Source organism: Dasypus novemcinctus, chromosome 1 (genome assembly GCF_030445035.2).
Source record: "Dasypus novemcinctus isolate mDasNov1 chromosome 1, mDasNov1.1.hap2, whole genome shotgun sequence".
Classification (NCBI taxonomy): domain Eukaryota; kingdom Metazoa; phylum Chordata; class Mammalia; order Cingulata; family Dasypodidae; genus Dasypus; species Dasypus novemcinctus.
The window spans coordinates 164,337,657-164,359,457 of NC_080673.1; the positions used below are offsets into that span (position 1 = coordinate 164,337,657).

General features: G+C 39.9%; 1 pseudogene; it reads right to left on the minus strand.

Annotated features, from left to right (window-relative positions):
• Positions 1–12,568: 12,568 nt before the first annotated feature.
• Positions 12,569–12,665, minus strand: LOC111767135 (U6 spliceosomal RNA; annotated as a pseudogene).
• Positions 12,666–21,801: the final 9,136 nt, after the last annotated feature.

Genomic DNA, 21,801 nt, shown 5'->3' on the forward strand with positions numbered 1-21,801 from the left:
TTTTACAATTTTGCAGTGATATAATTTAATTTTAATGTGTTTCTTGGTGACTGTGGTGTAGTATTTGTCTAATGTAGAATCTTGGAGACCTTAACTATGTTGTGCAAACTCCTACTGTGAGGTTGAAACGAAGAAGAAATGAAAAGGAGGTCACTTGAGCTGTTGCCCAACAGCAGTGAGCTCCAATGACTGTGCATAGGTGAGGGCCGTGAATTTTGATTTATCTGCAAATGGACTGTATTGCCTTAGGACTTTGGCACATGGGTTTGCCTGTGAACTGATTGCTGTGGCCCAACACAGCAAACATCAGGGAAGGAGCCGCTAACATAGTTAAAGGCAAGGACTCAGAACAACTGCTAAGGTTCAAATCTGGGCCCTCCCACTTACTAGCTGTGCGACCTTGGGCAAGCCACTTAACCTCTCTGCTGCTCAATTTCCCCATCGGTTTGTTAGCAGATTAAATGATGAATACTTGTGCGTAGAACAAAACAATACACTTCGCTCGTTATAACGCAGAGGTTTCAACTCAGTCCCTGCCTTCGCTGAAAACCCCTCTTACCAAGGTCTGCCTTCGCTTCCGGGAAGCAGCCAACACTCGGCCCTAAAGCTCTTTCGGTCTCTGGCTGCTCCCCGGGATTCTGCTCACAACTTAACACCTTGACCTTTCCTAGGCTTGGCTGGCGACAGGTCTGCTGGGCTCCAGCCTCCCGCTGAATGGAGTCCGAGCAGGGGCGAGGCTAGGACCCCGCACCCAGGCGGCTGGCAGAGACCCCGAGGGGGCACAGAGAGGCCTAGAAGCAGCGGGCGCACTCGGGGTGCATGCTAATGAGGAGCGCGGGCAGCGCCCCGCCGCCGCGGGCGCAAGAACCACTCGGGAGGCGCGCCCCGGCCGGGGCACGCGGTGCCACTCAGGCCGGCGGGGGGCGCGCGGCTCGCAGCAGCCGCGCTCCCGGGCCTCTCAAAGCCCCTTTCAGCAGCTCTGCGGGCTCCTCACCGGAGGAGTCTGGAGCGACATAAAAGCGCATTATGAAAATTATAATATCAGCCACAGAGCATGTCCACGAGGCAGCTCTGCACCTTTCAGGCATTGAGCCTGGTTCAGCGGGGCCGAAGGGGGGAAATATCCATTTGAATTCGGCCCCTGAATGGAGGCAGCGGCGGCGGCAACCACAACAGTGCCTCCTTTATCTGTCCGGCCACTTCTCCTGCTTGCTCATTCCCGGGCTGTTGCACCTTGTCTCCTTATGGGCAGGGGTGTGAAGCGGCAGGGGCGCAGGGAGGGCAAGGAAGCAGAAGTGGGGCCCGATTCACAGCCGGGCTGGGACAACGAGCGTTGTCATTTGGATCCCCCATGAGAATGATAAATGAGGCTTTCTGGGACCCGGGGAAATTTTTGTTCCGCTGGGCACCGGGGATGCTGCGGGTCAAGGGCTGGGTGCACTTGTCGGAGGCTTGGAAGGGAGTGGATAGGGGGGTTGTGCCCAACTCTCTCGTCTGTGGGCCAAGCCGGAGATGCCAGCATTAGGGTGTTTTTCCTTCAGAGTTCAGATTCCAGCATCTGTTGCCGTGGGGTGGGAGGGAGTGAGCACCTCTAGGTTCGGAATCGGGGTGCAGCGCCCCTGGTCCCTGGTCTGGCACCGCACACATTTGGGACTTCAACGCGGGTGTGCACGCAAAGCCCGTGCACCAGAGACTGTGCAGAGGGCAGAGTGCACAGCGCACCCAGGGCTCCTCCCAGCCGGCAGGGCCCGCCGTTTCAACGCCTGACTCTTAGTAGGGCTGCATCACGCCGGTCTTCCGCTCGAAGCCTTCGCATACCCGGGCGCAGTTGGCGCGCTGGTGCCCCCCGAGGCGGGAATGATCTAAGACGGCAGATGAGTAGCCCCACCATTCAGAGCCCTGCCCATTGTCTTGTTAATCACCTTTCATTGCGGACTGCTCAGGACTATCATAAAGCGTTTAATATTAATAAAGCCCAGCACACCAGCCCCCGCTCGGCGGGCCCGAGCGACCCAGCAGACAGCGCAGGTGTCGCGCTGCAACCTGTCCCGCTTGCCGGGGCGGGAGTGTCCCGGGGTTAGCGCGCGGCGCTGGGGGGTGGGCGAGGCAGGTGGCGCCGGGGTCCAAAACAAGACTGGGAAGAAAAGCAAAACAAAACCGCAAAACCTCGTCCAAACAGAGGGATTTCTTTGGTTCCAATTCGTGTGCCCCACGAGTTGTTTGACTCCAGGGGAGAGGGGAGGTGAGAGCTGGGGGTGGGAAACGAAAGCGTCCGCTTGCAGGAACGTGACATTTCCTGTGGTGAAGCCTGCATTGGCTGCTAATAGAGATCTAATTGATGGGTGAAGTCCCATTTCCGCGCGCGCTCTCCTTTATTGCTCCATCCAGTCTGTTGCAAAATATAACCTTAATTTGATTTAGCAATTCCTCCAGGATTCGGTGCGAGCTTCCAGCCCAGAAAAAAAAAATCGTTATTAAAAAAGTTAAAGTACAGACTTGGATTCTGTGTGTTGCCTTTTTAAAACCTTGCCCCGCTCCTGATATTTAGCGCTTTCTCTTTTTGTAATCGCCCGGTCTTTGATGATTATTAACATCCGCGGTGCTTGGGCAGCGCAGGGCGAGTTTGTTGGAGCTGCAACTGGCACGGTGGCGCAAGGGCCCTGCGCTGCGTAGGTTGCGGGTTGGAGAGGCAGCCCGGCGGGATTCACGCGCGGTCGGAGTGGTTTAGGGTTTCATAATCCCATGGTTACCCCAGGATTCCCGTGGAGGTCGCCTAGGGACAGCTGGTCTGGGAGTAGGAGCTCCCTGGTACCAGGTGGAAGTGTGCTGGTGGGATGGGCCAGAGCTGGGGAGGTGTCTTCGCTCTCTTACTTTAACTTCCCAACAGGGTTAAGAGTAATAACACAGAGTTTGGGGTCAAGTTCACTGCCATGCAGGTGCTGGCCCATAAAATAGTTGTGTGGGTGCATGAGGTGTTCCAGAGGCCTTTACTCTGAGTCTTGGGTGCACTGTAGATCAAACTTGGCTTTAAAAACAACAACAACAACAAAACTGGATGCTGAGGCCCTTCTGAGCCCTTCTAATGATATGACTTTCCTCTGTCCCTTGCTGCTCCCCGCACCCCACCCTGCTTCTCCCTTGTAAGGCAAGTGTATGTTCTCCCTGACCCTTGGTTGCCTCTAACAAACTGATTTTGCCAGAGTAGTAACAGGTCTGGGTTTTTTGTGTTTTCTTCTTCCTTCTCTTCTTTCTCCTAAAGAGCTGGGGAAGACCCTTTGGGAAGTACAGTTGTATCCGGATATCTGATATCATAGCATAGACATTATTGTAAACACACACACAACCCACAAATAGCAGCCCCTTGCTGAACTTACTTCTCTTTACCATGTCAACAAAGTTGTTAGGGAAACAGGATGGAGTTTACTAGGCACATGATCGGGGTTAAATTCAATCTCCGTTAGCCTTGGCTTTTTTACTTTTAAATGATGTTGATAATATACCTCCTTTAGCTACCTTGAAAGCCTGATGTGAAATAATGTGCAAGGAAGCCTGTTATAATGTGTTTATGTATGAAGAAAACAATCATGGTGTAAACCTAAAAATAGAAATCTGAGTCTGGGGTTAGTAGAATAGCAGTTTGGAAAATTGTGGAAGCCTCCATTTTGCCCAGCTAGATGCCACTTTAGTGATTCATTTAGCCCTGGAAGGCCCTAAATTCAATGTTAGACTTTTCTATAACCAGCATTTGCACCTATCAGCCTTAAAACACTACAATTTTTTGTGATACTGTGGCCTCCAACTCCACCAGCCCCCCCCCCCAAAAACAACAACAACAACAACAACAAAACCGAGTTCCTGAAGAAGGAAGGCTGAGGAGGACATGCCTGTCAGTCTGGATGATCATTTCATCTCCCAAGAGCAGCCCTTAGAAATCTGCCCCACAAACTCCTGTCCAGTGCGAGGGGTGAGGCCTGAACACCTGGTGGCTGTGTGGGTCAGCCTGTGTTTGTGCAGCTCTTCCCTCCCTGCCATATAGAGCAGTGGGAAGGAGTGCTCAGGCATTCCTGGGCCCCACAGCCCACTGCAGCGCCCTTGATGGGTTTAATGAGGCGGAACACCGTGAAGGGGATGTGAACTGGTCCAAATGATTGATGAAGCCAGGGGCAAAGCCCAGGCTTTTCCAGATAAAGCCCCATACAGCCCGTGATAAAGGCCGGATAGTGGCAGGGCTGGGCTCCTTCAAAAGCTGTGGCCCAAATGCATTGAGAGGGAAACAGGGAGGGAAGGTGCTCTGTTGTTACCTAATCAGTTCCTGCACTAAGCCACCAGCCGCAGAGAGCAGGGGAGGGCCGCGGAGGAAGTGGGGAGCATGGAAGGCGAACCTCCGCTCTCTTACACACAAGCACACACACACACAAAGAGAAAGAGGGGCGGGGGGCTACATCTCGCTATCCTTCCATTCTGGCTCGGCAAGGGCTACATCCGCCACCACAGATGTCCGGGCACTCAGTGTGGAACTGGGGCATCCCATTCATTGCCGGCAGAGAGAAAGGCGCAAAGATCCAAGAACAACCAAACTCCAGGACGTGACTGCCTTCCTCGGTGATAGGGTACCTTCTGATTCCCCTGCCTAAGCTTCAGCAGGCAATACTTAGAACAAGTGAAAGTGAGAAAAAGAGGGGTCAAAAATAATTACCCCAAATCCACTCATGGATTCCAGTGGAAAAACCTTTTTACCTTATGCTAAGTGAAATAAGTCAAACCTTAAAGGACAAATGTTAGGCTTCCACTTGTATGAAATATGTAGAATAAGCAAATTCCCAGAGACAGAAAGTAGACTAGAGGCTACCAGGGATGGGGGAGGGGAAATGGGAAGTTCTTGCTTAATGGGTACAGAGTTTCTGTTTTGTGTGATAAAAAAAGTTTTGGTAATGGTAGTGATGGCAGGACAACATTGTAAATGTAATTAATGTCACTGATCTGTACACTTGAAAATGGCTAAAATGGCAAAATTATGGTATATATGTATATAAAAATATATATACAAAAAAACATTAAACATGAATTAAAAATATTCTACTTCTCCGTTGTAAGCAACCAAAATAAAACAGGACTCTTTGGAGTAGGAGAAAAACAAAACCAATTTGTTTTTTTCTATACATATTATTTTCTAAAGGATGATGTACTATGATTCTTATAACAAAGAAAATAACAGTCCTTTGGCCAGAAATAAATACAGAGTTGGTTGCCACAACAGCTGGAGAAGCAGTAGTTGCAAAATCAACATAAATATATCTATAGCAGGGGATACTCTCCAGGAAGCTACATGTAGACACACTGAGAAAGTGTGGGAGTTGCAAGAAATGTTACCTTTTCTCCCTCTTGGACCTCAGGTGTTGATGAGCAGTCTCTCTTTTCCACAACCCAGTGGCAATTCACAAGCCCTTGTAGAATTGGAAAGGGTAAGGGACTTTTCCACTCAAGCTATGGTACTTCCAGGTTTTGGTAGGGGCATGCTTTTGACACAATTGTTCATCTATATCATCTACCTGTAAGGTCTAGTCAGTGACTAGAACTTGTCTTCAACTTCTCTGTCATGCTCTTAGCTTATTTTATTATTCTGTGTTTCAAAGAATGTTGATAGTGGCATTGGCACTAGAGATGAGAGCCCTATTTACAGACAGAGTTGTAAGAAAAGCCCACCACTTCTGTTTAAAAAACAAAACTCGTCTGGAAGTTAGCCTTCTACCATATCAAATAGTATTGGCATCACCTACATAATTCATTTTATTTTCACTATTTTTACCTGTCAACTGCAGGTCATTTCTACTTCTTTTTCCCCTGAACTTCCAAGTATTTTAAAGTTCAAGTAAGAGGAAGGCAAGTTCCTGGAGGATAGATGTCCTGTCTATTGCATGATTATGTATTGCAAATAGAACTTAGATAAATTCATATGAGTTTATCATTTAAACGAGAAGGATGGAAAATTATGGTTTAACATCTTTAGACAAGAAGAGGTATTTGAAAAATAACCTTTTCCCCAGTTATAAAATAATACATATTACTAAAAGGGATTTTTGAATACATTGTCTTATGATTCTTCAGAAAAAATTTTATGAGCAGTTTCTAAACAATACATTCATGTCTGCGACTATTCTCTTGAAAATTCTCCCAAATTTATTGTATTAAAGTAAGTCTTTTCTTTTCTTTTTTGAGCTCCTCTGTATTATATGCTCACAAAAACCTTTTGGGGAAGAAGATAAGCCCAAGCCTTCAAAACTTCATCTTGAGCATAATTAGGGAATTGTTTGAGATTATATATAACCATAAACTTTTAAAAAACATTTAACTGAGGTTGGTATCATCTACATAAGAACTCTGTGGCCACATCATTTGCCAAACTGGGTTGTAAAATTGAAACAATTATCTACATAATTTGGCTGAATTGACATTTGATAAATGTGAAAAATTTTCCCTGAAAGTATTTTTACAATGACTACATATTGTAAGGTATATACATCTAAATATAGATGGTTTTGAGAGAAAAAAATAGGAAGATTTTAGGGGCCAAACTAATGTATTCAAACTGATTTTCTTGACTGAATAATTATTTAGCTCTTAACATTCTCATTGTCTATGAACAAAATACACCTCCAAATGTTTTGGAATAAAAAGCTTGCTGTGTGGCTCTGGATCTCTGATATCAAATAGATCTATCTGGTATGGTTACTCGACCTAAGATAGAGCATACTGAGTATCCCTACAGTTGGCCTAAAATTCTAATTGAGGTTCCCAGAACCTTTGATGGATTGAGAATTTCCACAACTGTAATGGGTACCCTGCAGGCAAAGGGCTTACAGAAATTCCTCTAGAGATTCACTTTTTATGCAATTATTTCTTAATACACATTGGAAATAGATGCTATATAGGAAAAGCTCTTTTTGACTTTTTTATAGTTCCGAGTTTCCTACTGTTTAAATGGATTTTAAGAAATGCTTGAAACTAGGTTTATGTAGGTGGGTGAATCAGCACTTTTTGTACCTTAAATATTACAAAATCAAATGGTTTTAAAGTAGGGAGAAAATATGGGGAAATCCCAGAATTTAAATTAAGTATCTATTTAAAGACTGTTTTGTTGTAATCATAATAAAGATGTTAATTATGGAAAGTTCCTGAAAGTGAGTTTTATTTAAAAAGAAACAAACCAACTCTACTAGACATTGTAAAATATACCTGTTTCCTTTCCTCTCCCTCTTTATTGTAACTTTTGTTTTTTCATTAAAAACGAAAATAGGTGATCATTTCCTCCTCATTTATTTTGTTTTAAGGAAGGCCAAAGGAATGAGTCTAAAATTGCATTTAAATTTTGTAGAGGCTAAATTTTACTTCATTTTCTTTTCATGATAAATAATATTATTTTATTAGTTTGTCCAAGCATCATTACTAAGGTTATGTACATATTTGCAAAGCTATTCTTTTAGACTAATCATTTTCCAGAAATACTTTATTTGCTTAAAAATGCAGGCTGAAAATTTTTCCTCTTTCTTTCTCTGAAAACTGGCTGACTGTGGAATAAAAATGATGAAAGTTTTTATGTGTTTAGTCCTCACTGGATCTCTAGGGAAAGCTAGAAAGAAATGACAAAATAACTAACTATGGTGACTGAAAAATTGCATTTGTTCAAGTGTAGGATGGAATTTCATAAACATTGGGATTTACATAACTATTTATATTACCATAGAATTTCATAAGCAAGAAGTATTGATGCTTGATATTCACACGGCTATAGTTTTAGTACATTTGCTTGATAGTGATGCAGGTAGATTTTGTTTGTATATTTAAATAAGGCATTCATATTACATTTATTTTTATTTTTATTTCTTATGTCTTCTTTGATAAAACAAGTCAACACAAAGAAACTTTAATCTTTGGCCTTAAGTCCAAATTCTTTGGACCTCTTAATAAAGTTTTAAGTTCACAAATTTAAAAACATCAGCAGATAGAAAGATTTTGCTCTTAGAGTCAAACATGCTTATTCATATTGTAAATAGCAAGATTTCTTCCTAGCTTTTAAACTGTACCCTCAAATTAGTATTTGCAAAGAGATTTGTCATCAGTAATGTTATATAGAGAACCTAGTTTGCAATTGTTTAAATATATGGCTCATTCAAACTTGGAAAGTTAATGTGTATATGATTACTTTTCTTTTGCACATGTAAAACATGCCCCATAGTTTCAAATGTCATCCTTCTATTTGTTGCTTTTGATAATAAATGTCATTCACACACTAGCTTTCAAGTATTCTATATATACTTCATAAAGGTTTATAAGAAACAGTATTTATCTCATTTTCTCTCCATAAACTATGTTCTCAATAGGTCCTACTGTATGGAAAATGTTTGCTTTATGTATTTTCGATTTTTCCTATGATATTCTTCAAATATTCTGGTCTAGGAATGTGTCTTTAAATAATTTAAACAGTTATTGAAGAAAAAAAAGTGCCCACTGGAAGTGAATAAAATGCACAACAAAGATTAGCTGGGAAGTGTTCAATGTGCCTTGTTTGCCTTGCTTTCTTCAGAAGCCACTCCTGTCAGTGGTCAGTTATAATAAAGGAAGAACAAAGTTCCTTGATGTATACTGAAAAAAGCTGCCTGCAGTTCCTTTCAATTGCTCCGTTGCCCAGGCAGACCGGCCTCCAGCCAGAAGCCAGCAGGCAAAATTTAACAGCCACGCTTCAAAATGTTAGTAGCAGCTATCAATGCATCCATAACTTTTAGCCTTCTAGATATGGGGTCATCTTTCAATACTACCCCACTGTCATATACAACATTTGTCTTGTCCCACATTCAACTGATTGTGTCAAACTATGGAGTGACTCTATAATACACATATACAATAGCACAATGAAAGCAATAATCTCCAACCCAGTTTCTTTCTTTATTTGAGTGCTATTACAAAGTTTCCTGCAGTAAGGAGAAGCTGGGGAGGCTGCGACATGTTCCAACCCTGCAGTGGATCTTGAAGTAGGGCTAAAGTATAGAGTGCAATTGCTTTGGTGTTATCCAAGAATCCAGCTTTTCTATTACTTTGATAGCCAATTTGTTTTCTTAAATTCTGGTAGTCACAGTTCTATTATATAGAATTTATTGTCTTTTTTTTTAACTGAAGAAAGTATATTACAGTAATGTTTATTATGGCTAGAAAAATAATAGATTATATAAACAGCCATTTAACTCATCTTGATTTGTAAGTACTACAGAGCGTTCAACCAAAATGAATCCTTTTTGTGAAAGTATATCTTATTCTGTTGGAATCAAATCAGATTTACAAAACCACGGTGAGATATTAAAGGTATACTTGCCTTAGAATTTTTTTCAAATTGTTTTATCCACGTGTAACAGCTTTCAAGAAAAAAAAGTTGACTTTGAAGAATGATTGCATTTTTCTTTTGAATCTACACCTGCCACAAGAACTGAAATGTCAACAAGTCAATAGACAGCATTTAATTATTTAGTCACTGGAAAGGTTGAGGAAGCATTTAGATACAAGCCTGAGTGATTGGGTAAAATAATATTGAAAAGTCTTGCACTCAATTTAGAAATATTACATAAAGCAGAGATTTATTTTGCTAAACAATAGTAAACATTTAAAAGCCGTAATACAAGAGCTTTTGTGATTACGGTTTGTATGACAACTTTCTCAAGGAGGTAAATATCATGGTTTATCTTTTAGGCAATTACTCCATTTTGTGATTATATTGCAGTTTTTTCTGAGCAATGGAACCCACTTTTACCATGGCGACACTAAAAGGAAAGTGACAAAGAAGGGAATGTTTCAGGAAAGCACTGCTGGTTTCAGCAAATGCATTGTTCAAGAATTTATGCCAGTATTTGATTAATAGGAAAATGACCAGCATAAAAAAATTGCACAGGTGTAACAGATAATTTGTAATCCTTATACACCACAGAGCAGAGAAAGAATCACTAAAAGCGGAGTTCAGCTCCTTTAGAGTATGTTCAAAAGAAAATGACTCTTGTAAATATCCTCACAAAAGTCAATTCTCTTTCAACAGTCAAACAATGCTCTTTGTAACATAGCTGCAAACTACGTGGGGTTTTCAGCCACACTGTAATATTTTTATAGTCCCGCAGTCACCATCCATTCCATATACACAAACATCCGCGTACCCAGAAAATAATTGTGGATAATTCAATGTTCGGATTCGATAATGGATGCTCAAATAAATATGAGGATTCCAAGCAAATTTGTGCAAATGAAAAAAGATTTCCTCTGACATAATGGCATGGTGCAAGGCTGTGTGTAATGAGCTGTAATTTGTCTGGAAGAGCATTTTAAAGGGGTTGATCCATCCACTGCAAGGCCAGCAGCCGCTCCAAGTATTGCAGCAGCGAGCCGGACTGCCTCGTCTCAGAGGAAATTACACCACAAGCAGGCCAAATTTCTGACAACTTCCATAAATTATTTCAGATTTTCATATTTCAAATTTCATCTGCATTCATCATGTGAGTTTGACTGGGGAAAAATGTCTAGGAGGAGCTCTGCTAGCATTCAATGCAGCAGTCCCAGGAGCCTGCCCTGGGACTAGATAATTTAATTTCGTTTTGATTAGATTATTCTTGCTGCAGTCTACTGCCAATCTGAAGTATTGTGCCTTCTCTTCTACTTAACCTTCCTGCCCCATGCCTGCTCCAGCCTGCATGCAGCTCTCTGTATTGCAGAATATATTTGAACAATCAAAGTTAGGAGTTATTATTTTGCTTTCCATTGTCCATCCTTATAAAAGCACACATCTTTCACTGGGCTCCCTCTTCCCAGAAATCAGATTACTTCTTTTTTTTAGTTTGTAATATTGTTTACCATTTTCAGTGGAAAGTGCCCTGTAATTTAGGTGGAAAATCTAAAATCATTACTAAATCTCAGGATGATGCAATAGACCATAAATGAGCATCATCTTTAAAACAACTATAATCATCACCAGGCAATACACAAGAGATTGAAAACAGGTAAATAATGAATACACCCATCCATTAAACTAAAAATCTATTGGAAACCAAAGTTATTTTTCAACCCTTTACCTAATGGTCAATGAAGAAAATCTCTGTAATCTGTCTTCAAAAGTAGGACATTAGAAATTCAGAATACAAAAACTTGGTTAAACATGCAAGAGCATAAACATGGTTAACTTACGAAAAATAGTGGCACAATAGCAAAATAATCTGGGAAACAGACTCAGTAAGGCTCTTAAAAATCCTCCTAAATTAAATTTGAATACATGAATTGACAATTAACAGTAAATATGGGCCATGGTTATCTCACAATAGATAATCACAGTGTTTTTTTTCTCTTTTTAGAAGATGACCATGTTTATGTGAGATTCAGTAACCAAGGTACACCAAAAATGTTTGTCGCTTACCAAGTTACAGGCAGGATCATTACAAACAGAGATAAATAAACAAAGCTAATGTTGTTCTTTAAGTAATATCTATCACTTCCCCCTTATTGAGTTATTTCTTTAAACAATATAAGTTTTTTTGATGCTATGTGTCTGAACTGAGGACTTGAGGTCCTTTATTGTTCTCCATTTTGATGAAAAAAATTGAATTGAGGTCTGTTATATTGAATTTTGTTCAGTAAATATACTGAAATCATATTTTTGTTAGAAACTATCAATAAATCCAGTATAAGAAAAGTAATAAGATACAAACATGAACAGGACCTTTGCAAAGGAAATATTACAAAGAGAAAAAAAAAAAAAAAAAAAAAAAAAAAACAAAGAGAGTGCACCCAGAAAATGTATTAGGGCATGTGCTTTTTTCGCTTGTGCTAGGAGAAAATACAGAAAGGAGGACATGGAACTGTGTTATTTTTAATACAGATTCCTTGCTTGAAATAAAAACAATTCTAACTGCTATACCACATGGTTCAATGAAATCATTTTTCCAGCATTGCAGTTAAAAAAATACATTAGGAACATACCTAAATCTCTTCTCTACATCAAGATACTTCACTAAAAAGATATAAGACTATAAATAACTCTGAATTCCTGGAGTGTGAAAATTTTTGTTGTCTATGTTTTAACAGAGAGCATACAACAGTTCTGATTATTTCTTAAAATCAGTTTCAGTAAGATATGTGGCTAAGGCATCTGTACTTAGAATTTATATTCTACCAGTAATATTATAGAAACGGTTACAAAGACTTAAGATCTAATTTATTGTGGATAAATCTTTTGATGCAATATTGTTTATTTCCTCTAGTTTTTTGAGATGTTGGGAGTCAAGAGAAAAAGAAATCAAACATGTTGAATATTATTTTTCCCTCTTGTTTAATAGATAATACTATGGGAAAGAAAATGATACTGTAACTGAAGCTGACTTTAGGCAACTTCAGTCTGTGAAGAAGCACCACTAAATGCTTCTTTGGTGTCTTCACTTTTATACATCCTTGTGCAAACAAGTGCCTTAAACCCAGAAAACTTAAATTTTTTTTTTTAATTTTTTTATTTTTTATTGACTTTGTAATAATATTACATTAAAAATATATAAAAAATATGGAACGCTTCACGAATTTGCGTGTCATCCTTGCGCAGGGGCCATGCTAATCTTCTCTGTATCGTTCCAACAGAAAACTTAAATTATATTCCCTATTATTTCAGACCTTTGAACAGTTATATATCCACTCGCATATTAGTGGACTGTTAAATAACTTTCCAATAAACATGATGTGAAAACAAAAAAAAATTGTGATTCTGTATTTGCAGCTTGTCTTAGGGCTCTAAAACGTGTTCAAATAAAATTAAATATGTGTGCTTTTAAAGTCCTATCTAATCACGCTCTTGAAAATCTTTCTGACTTAATGTTGGAGTCACTCTTGTGCTGTTTGGCAGGGAGGACTGGCAATTAAGCTTTTTGTACCCAGTATTCAAATTTGAGAATGTCACTTTATTACTTTGATTTTTAATTATGGACCATGTCAGCATAAAAATTTCCACCAAGCATAGTAAAAGAAGAAAAAAAAAACCCCACTTCTTTCCTGGAAATGGCAGTCAATGAAGAGAAAAGTGGCATTCCTAGAAATGTATAATTTATGATTGAAGCAAGAGGCTCCTATGGGCTGTCATAGAGGTAGTTTTAAGCAAGGATGGAGACTTGTGGGAATGTCCCTGTAGCTGGGTGCCTTTGGCAGCAGGGTTTTGGCTTCTGATGTTGACAGGGAGCAGCCTAACCTCTTCAAGCCTTGCAAACTGAGCTCAGGAAGAAAGGCAATTAATTTTGTCTATACTGTAGAAGGCCTAACTCTTGCTTTGATAGAATAAGACTTTTGTTGCTGTGAAGAAGAAAAATGAAAACCTTGTTGTGGTGGACCACTTCCCCAAGGTAGAGTCATTCTAACGTAAACTAAAAACTCTACCACTCTAATGAAAGAAGTTGTCGATGTGGGAGGAGGGGCGGTGTGAGGCGAGTGGGGTATAGGGGAACCTCATATTTTTTAATGTAACATTATTGGGAAATCTGTATCCTTAAAAAAAGTTAATAAGAAAATTAATTAATTTTTTAAAAATTAAAAACTCTATTTCCCACCCCCACTCATTTAGAGGCTGCTAAACAGCCTAATTCTGCGGGTGCCATTCCCATTATATGCTAAGGAACTGTGCTGTTGGGGGCCACTTCAATAAAAAGCAGTGGGAATAGTGCTCCCCCCCCCCCGCCCCCGCCATGTTGTGATGCTCTAGGAGTTGGTTGAAAGCCATTTTTTAAAAAAGATTTATTTATTCTCCCCCCACTCCGCCCCCCCCCCCCCCCCCCCAGTTTTCTGCTCTCTGTGTCCATTCGTTGTGTGTTCTTCTGTGACCACTTCTATCCTTATCAGCTGCACTGGGAATCTGTGTTTCTTTTTGTTGCGTGATCTTGTGTCAGCTCTCTGTGTGTGCGGCGCCATTCTTGGGCAGGCTGCACTTTCTTTCGCGTTGGCAGCTCTCCTTATGAGGCGCACTCCTTGCGTGTTGGGCTCCCCTACACAGGGGACACCCCTGTGTGACACAGCATTCCTTGCGCACATCAACACCGTGCATGGGCCAGCTTCGCACTGGTCAAGGAGGCCCAGGGTTTGAACCATGGACATCCCATGTGGTAGGCGGACGCCCTTGTCCGTTGGGCCAAGTCCACTTCACTGAAAGCCGTTATTGAATGAAGTGTGTTATGTTTCTTTCTGGGAAGGAGAGAAGAGAATAATCATAAGAGAAGGGGACCATTGGGTAGCCCCTAACTTTCCATCCACTGTTTGTGGACTCTTCTAAGCCGCTATAGAGAGGTACTTAGCATACCAGCCTGCAGGAGCCCAAATGGCAGAGTGGTAGAGTGGGAAACTAGCCTGGCTACATTCTGAAATTCTGCTCCACTCTGACCTCTTTCCTGTAGTGAGATGACCTCAGGTTGCCAAACCAGCCAGGTACCTCTCCGTGTATTACAGTGGCAGCACTGCATTAGAGCTGGGATCCTAGTATTTCCTTCCAAGGTGACTCTTCTTGAATCAAATAGAGGCTTTCTTACCCTCAGGAAGACATGTTTTGGCCAGAAAATTCTGGCTCTCATCATAAAGGTTTGGATTACTGGTAGAAGAATTAGTTTTTATTCGAAAAGATTATTCCTTCAGGAAATGTGACTACTGGCTTAAAACCAAATGTTTAAACTTGGAATTGAGAGGAGAGACCATAGGCCCTATGGCTAGGAGTGAAGAAGGGAGAACAGAAAAAAATCAACCCTCTTGGGCTTCAATTTCCTCACCCTAAAGTGAGATGACTGGACTAGGTACCTTGAGTTGTGAAATGAGTTGAAAGTAATTTGAAATAGATAACAAAGAACAGAAGTTTGTGAATTTTATCTTGAAAATAATTTGAACCATTTCACATACATGTGCTCTCTATTACGATTGCTAGTTCGTGTGGGATACATAATGGTGGACTCTCGGCCAATGCCACAGATATACGGGTGGGTCAGCCATGAGAGCATCATCAGCTAAGTATGTGGCAGTGAGAAAACAATGGATCTGCTGAACCAAATGGCCTCTAAGGCAGCTTCTGTCTGTGACAGTCAATGGACTTGTCAGTTCCTAGACATACCTGCGAATGAGGTAAGTCAATATTTGGTATTTCCCTTCCTGGCATTTCATCTGCCCCTTCCACCTATATCAACGTATCTCCTCTGTCTCTTCTCTCAGCCTGCACCCTACCCTTGCTTGTTTCTTTGCTCAAAATGAAATTTACCTATTCCATGTGGTCTGCTCCAGGTCAGTTTTGTAAGGGGTAGTTCATAGAACCCTGATGGTGCTTTAGATGATTTTGGACAAATATTTGAAATATTAATAGTTAACATTTAAAAATATAATTAATGTAACATAAATTTTAAATTGTATTAAAACACATAGTACATAAAAACCATGATCCTGGGATATTATTACTTAGGGCTAGGATAAAGTAGGACTACACATTTTCTAAAAATGAGTCAATTGAAATAAAATATTCTGTAAAAGATCATAATGATATCACAGTATGGAAGAAATCATGACGGTAGTACAGGAAGGACTGAAATTGGGACATATTTAGGTAGATTAATTTTTGCCAAAGAAATTAGAAATCATTTAGTGAGCTTCCTGCACAAAATAATATGTCTTTAAGTAACAGAAATAGAAACCATTTGCTGTTAATATGGATATTCCATTTATATTTGTGTGGCAATTCCAATATTGCTGTTTATTGTTTCTGATAGCTCTTGCTTACAGTGTCTTGGTTTCTTGGGTATCCTGTCATTTTTGATCATGAGTTTTTATTCCTTAGTTAATTACTTGGAAATCTCTTTAGAGTCTGGTTTGAAGGAATTTTTTTATCTTTTGCTAGGTTTCATGGGTGAACTACCCATTCAGCAGTACTCAAAACTGAATTCTTGGCTTGAGGTTTTCCAGACCTCTACGGTGATAGGAACTTGGTTTACTGACCCTTGTGAAGGGCAGCTTATGGTTATGAATTATCACGGGGGATTTCTCTCCACTTACCTCTACTCTACTCAGTGCTGAGGTTCAAGAAAGGTAGTTTTCTTGCTGTCCTCTTAGAGAATAGTTTTATTTCTAGTTCTTCCTAAGCTTGGGCACTCTGTTTCTTATCTACCATTCTCTTTCAGGCCATGAAATCCTAAGCCCCACATCATGTGGATTCAGCAAATGCTTCCTGGTGGAAGTTGACTTCAAGACCCCATGTACTTCTGTCTGTGTTTCTTTTTGTTGCGTCATCTTGTTGTGTCAGGTCTCCGTGTGTGTGGCACCATTCCTAGGTAGGCTGCACTTTCTTTCGCGCTGGGCGGCTCTCCTTACGGGGCGCACTCCTTGTGCAGGGAGCCGGGCTCCTCTACGTGGGGGACACCCCTGCGTGGCAGGACACTCCTTGGGCGCATCAGCACTGCGCATGGGCCAGCTCCACACGGGTCAAGGAGGCCCAGGGTTTGAACCACGGACCTCCCATGTGGTAGACGGACGCCCTAACCACTGGGCCAAGACGGACGCCCTCCCATGTACTTTTGGATTACTGCTATCAATTAATTTTTGGCTTCTGAATATTCCTTATGAATTATCCTGTTTATTTATGCATTTTAAAAGTTAAAATACTTAATAAAATAACTTCCACAGATGATTGGAAGAATGCAAATGGGTATGACCAGTTTGAAAAACTGCTAGGCAGTATGTGTTAAATATATGCATAAATTATAATCCAACAATCCAACTCTTCAGTATATGCCCAGCAGCAATGCATATAAAAATTCTCCAAAAGACATTATAAAAATGTTCACAGAGTCCTATTCATAACAGCCTTAGAAATGTAAACTACACAAATGCCCATCAGCAGGGGATTGACTAAATAAATTGTGGCGTAGTCACACAATGGAATACTCTACAGAGACCGGGAACGAACCAACTACAATTACATGCAGCAACATGAATGGATATCACAAGCATAACTACACAAGCCAGATACAAAAGAGAAATCTCACACATCCTGTGTGATTTCATTTATATAACATACAAAATTAGCAAACTGATCTACGCTCTTAGAAGTCAGGTTGGCTGTGGTCACCATAGGGGGATTAGGAACTGGGAGGCATCTGCAATTCTGATCATGTGTTCTCTTTCTTAGTCTGGGTGCTGGTTACGCAAGTCTGTTCAGTTTGTGAAAACCCATTGAGCTGTACACTGAAGATAACTACATTTTTCTCAATATACATTTTATTTTTCCAAAAAGGAAAAATGCTTTACACATCATTTTGAATTCTTGCTAGTGGAAAGGGTGGTCAGAGTAAGTGGTTTTCCATACTGTGGGAAATGGAATGAGACAGTCTGTTTTGCTTGCCATTAAATTTCAAACTTCTAGTACAGCACCTGGCATATGGTAAATGCTCAATAAATGTTTGTTAAGGCCATACATTTGGAGCTTAATTCTTAAAAACACACAATTGACCAGGTTTCTTCATTAAAATAAAAAGAACTGGATATAACGGACATATATTTTTAGAAAGATAATTTCCTTAATTACTCTAGTAAGTGAACTGAACTACTACTTTATCCAGTCTCAGAAGTCTTGGGATAAGTGAGAGAGGCTCAAAATTGTTTCTTTCTCAGTTTAAAGAGAAGAAAATGCTTATAGGATCCAGGTATGGGTGAAAGGAATTCTTAAGTAAGTTCTTTTTATTTAGGCGGTTTTGACCTTTAAGATGTCAATTCCTTGAACAAAGAGTATAAGTAATTTCCCTAATGGGAAGAAATGGGAAAAAAGAGAGTCTTTAGAAAAGTTCAAATTATATTTAGGGCATGATGGGCATTTTATTTGAGGAAGTTAAATCTTCCATCCAAAAAATTACAGAGCTCTGTAGGGCAACCTATGCAAGTAGTTGTGTGACCTTGACCAAGACTCTCTTTTCCTGGTTTTCTGGGGAATAAGAAGCACTAGGTTCCTTTCGAAAACTAAGATTCTACAGTTATGTAATTTCATATACTTGTTGGAAAAGCTAGTTTGAATTGTATTAAAAATATGAATTATAAAGCATTAAAAAGGAGAGGTGGTTTTGTGAACTTTAAAGTCACAAAAATACAAAAAAATTTAGGATACATTTTATGTTGCTTAATAGAAGTCTTTTAAAATTGTTTGATTTAGGATCGGATAAGGAGGATTTATAATTATATAGACTATATTTTGTTTTAAAAATTTTCTTCTGTATTTTCATATATACCATTGCAAAAGAGACTGCCTAATTGTCCACTGAACCTGTTTCCTCCACTTCCTGGCATATTGTGCAATGATTTTCCAGCCTACTTTACAGTTAGTTAAAAGATGGGGGCATATAAGTTCTGACTGGCAGAGCATAAGCAGAAATTTTAGGCCGGGCCTGTGGATACCTCCCATATAGGATGCTCCAGCCTCTTTTTTTTTTTTTTTTCTTTATTAGAGAAGTTGTGGGTTTATAGAACAATCATGTATTTTTTAGGATTCCTGAAATACAGGATTCCTATACACCACTCTATTATTAACACCTTGCACTGGTGTGGAACATTTATTACAATTGATAATAGCACATTTTTTATAATTGCATTAACTATAGCCATGGTTTAACTAGTACATTTTAATAATTGTACTATTATAACTATGGCCCATGTTCACTGTGTAGTGTAGTTCCATGGATTAAAAAAATTTTATTCTGTTACCATATATATGGTCTAATATTTCCATTTTTAATCACATTCAGTTGTATATATTTCAGTGCTGTTAATTACATTCACCATGTTGTGTTACCATCGCCACATCCATTACCAATACATTTCCATCATTCCAAATAGGAACCCTGAACATTTTAAGCCTTACCTTACCATTCCCTATCTCCACCCCATTCCAAGTAACCTATATTCTAGATTCTGAATCTATAAGTTTGCTTATTCTGTTTGAAAGCAGTGAGATCATCCAATATTTGTCCTTTTATATCTGACTTATTTCACTCAACATGTTTTCAAGGGTTCATGAATGTTGTTGCATGTATCAGGACTTCATTCATTTTTATGGCTGAATAATATTCTATTATATGTATATACTACCTTTTATTTATCCAATCATTTTTTGGTGGACACTTGAATTGCTTCTATCTTTGGGCAACTGTAAATAATGTTGTTCATGAACATTGGTATTCAGATATCTGTTCAAGTCCCTGCTTTCAATTCTTTTGGGTGAATACCAAGAAGTGGGATTGCCAGATCATATGGTATTTCTGTGCTTAGCTTTCTGAGGAACCACCAAACTGTCTTCCAAAGTATCTGCACCATTTTGCATTGCCATCAACAGTGAATGAGTCTTCCTGTTTCTCTGCATTCTCTCCAACACTTGTTATTTTCTTTCTTTTCTTCCCTCCCTCCCTCCCTTCCTCCTTCCTTCCTTCCTTCCTTCCTTCCTTCCTTCCTTCCTTCCTTCCTTCCTTCCTTCCTAACAGCCATTTTATTGATTGTGAAATGGTATCTCACAGTGGTTTTGATTTGCATTTTCCTGATGGCAAATGATGTTGAGCATCTTTTCATATACTTTCGGACAAGTTGTGTCTTATTTGAAGATGTTTCTAATTAAGTCATTTGCCCTTTTTATAATTGGACTGCCTGTCTTTTTGTTTTAAGTTAAAGGATTTCTTTATAGAAATACATTTATCAGATATGTAGCTTTCAAATATTTTCTCCCATGGGGTGGGTTGCCATTTTGCTTTCATGATAAAATCCTTTGAGGCACAAAAGTCTTAATTTTGATGAAGTCCCATTTATCTGTTTTTTCTTTGTTGCTTGCACTTTGGGTGTAAAGCCTAAGAAACCATTGCCTAACACAAGGTCCTAAGATGTTTCCCCCTGATTTGTTCCAGGAGTTTGATAGTTCTAGGTCTTATATTTAGGTCCGTAATTCATTTTGAGCTGAGTTTTATATATTGTGTGAGGTAGGGGTCCTTCTTTTTCTGTGTTTTCAAATGGAGATCCAGTTTTCCCAGCATCATTTGTTGAAGAGACTATTTTTCCAATTGAGTGGTCTTTGCTCCCTTGTCAAAAATCAGTTGGCCATCCTCCAGTCTCTTTCCCCTACTGTTGCAGCATCTTAACCTTAAAAACCACATGTTGAAGATAGCAAAGACACGAGATTAAGGGATTCTGCGCCTTGAATAATCAATTGAAGGAGAGCTATTGACCATTCAGGAACACCTGTTTTGATCTTTCTGTGAGTGAGAAATAAATATCTGCACATTTGATAAACTATATGTTTTTTTCCCTTTATTTTTAAAAAATGTTACATTAAAAAAAATAAGAGGTCCCCATATCCCCCCACCCCCCACTATATGTTTTAAATGTGCAACTATTAACATACATTTAACTAAACCAACCCTCACAAAGTAGAAAGGTGGCCTAAAAAGAGAAATTACAGATGAAAGAGAATACTAGTGATGCAAGAAAAGCAAACAATAAGAAAATGGAAGAGCTGAATTATACTGAATTATATTCTCCTACTTCTGGCATTTTGGTAAAGAATGGATTTGTTAACAAGATTAAGTACTGCTCTTTCCACATTCTGCAGAACTGGACTAATCATCACAGCATTGGCATTAGGAAGGCAGCAGGCTATGGTGGAAAAGGACAGAGACTTTGGATTCAGGTAGGCTAAGTTCAAATCCTGGTTTTACTACCAGGCATTCAATTTTGTCATCTATAAAATGGGGCTAATAATAACCACTTTGCTGAGTCATTAGTAGTAAAAGGGGGTCACTAAAAGCCAGAAATAGGGGTTAGACTGTGTGGTACCCCAACAAAAGACATGTCCTTAATCTTAGTCTGTGTTCCTGTGGGTATGAACCCATTTATAAATAGGGACCTTTGAAGATGGTATTATTAGTTAATTTGTGCCTAAACTGAATTAGGGTTGATCTTAACCTATATTAATGGAGGCCTTACAAAGAGAAGAAATTCAAATGAGGCCAGAAGTTAGTGAAAGTCACAGGAAGACACCAAAAACTTTGCCATGTAACAGAGGCAGAGATGCAAGTCAAGAAACACCAAGGATTGTGAAAAGTCACCACCAGAATGCTACAGACTTGAAGAGGAAGCATGACCTTGCTAATGCCTTAATTTAGGGCTTCTGGCTTCTACAACTGTGCCAATAAATTCTTATTGTTTAAGCCTACCCAATGTGTGGATTTGCCATAGCAACTCTGGCAACTTGAGACAGATTTTGGTACTGGAAAGTGGGGTACTGCTACTACAAATAGTAAAAAGTAGAAGTGACTTTGGATTTGGGAAATGAGCGGAGGCTGGAAGAATTGTGAGGTGCGTGATGAAAAGCCTGGATTTTTCTGAAGAGATTGATGGTAGAGATATAGAAAATAAAGGCAATTCTGGCAAGGACTCAAAGTAAGTGAGAATGTAGAACAAGTTTCTATCATCCTAGAGAATACATTGATCATCATTAACAGGATATTGGTAGAAATATGGACATTTAAGGGAAACGGACTTGGTCCAGTGGTTAGGGCGTCCGTCTACCACATGGGAGGTCCACGGTTCAAACCCCGGGCCTCCTTGACACGTGTGGAGCTGGCCCATGCGCAGTGCTGATGCGCGCAAAAAGTGCCCTGCCACACAGGGGTGTCCCCTGCGTAGGAGAGCCCCACGCGCAAGGAGTGCGCCCGTGAGGAAAGCCGCCCAGCGTGAAAAGAAAGTGCAGCCTGCCCA